This window comes from Chrysochloris asiatica, unplaced genomic scaffold (assembly GCF_000296735.1).
Source record: "Chrysochloris asiatica unplaced genomic scaffold, ChrAsi1.0 scaffold00108, whole genome shotgun sequence".
In the NCBI taxonomy this organism is placed as follows: Eukaryota; Metazoa; Chordata; class Mammalia; order Afrosoricida; family Chrysochloridae; genus Chrysochloris; species Chrysochloris asiatica.
This window is the reverse complement of record NW_006408626.1, coordinates 10,468,750-10,469,228: the sequence shown is the minus strand read 5'-3', so window position 1 is coordinate 10,469,228 and position 479 is coordinate 10,468,750. Positions and strand designations below refer to the sequence as shown.

At 38.4% G+C, this 479-nt stretch overlaps 1 protein-coding gene across 6 annotated transcripts in view; it reads left to right on the top strand.

Moving 5' to 3' along the window:
* The window catches only part of NLGN1 (neuroligin 1), a 1,317,199-nt gene that overhangs the window by 967,274 nt on the left and 349,446 nt on the right, over window positions 1-479 (top strand). The window lies entirely within an intron of this gene.

The following is a 479-nucleotide window of genomic DNA, read 5'->3' as shown; positions in this document are numbered from 1 at the left end:
ACGTTGTCTGATCTCTTGACTGCTGCTTCCGTGAGCATTGATTGTAGGTTCAAGTAAAGTAAAGTCCTAGACAACTTCAATCTTTTCTCCATTGATAAGAATGTTGTTTATTGGTCCAGTGGTGAGGATTTTTGTCTTCTTGACATTGAGATGTAATCCATACTGAAGGCTGTGCTGTTAGATCTTCATCAGTAAATGTTTTAAGTCCTCTTCACTTTCAGCAAGCAATTGTATCATTTGCATATCATAGGTTGTTAATGAGTCTTTCTCCAATCCTTGTCGGGGATCCTGGCTATCATTGTTATGTTCCCTAAGCCAAAGTTTCATCTCCCTCCTGACTCTTTTCCATTCTGATTCCCCCAAGATACCACTCTGAGGTAACCGGGGGCTAATCAGCTGGACACACTTAACAAAATTAGACAAATTTCTTTCATCAACACACATTTTTCTTTCTTGCAGAGATTTCTTAAGAATTTTAA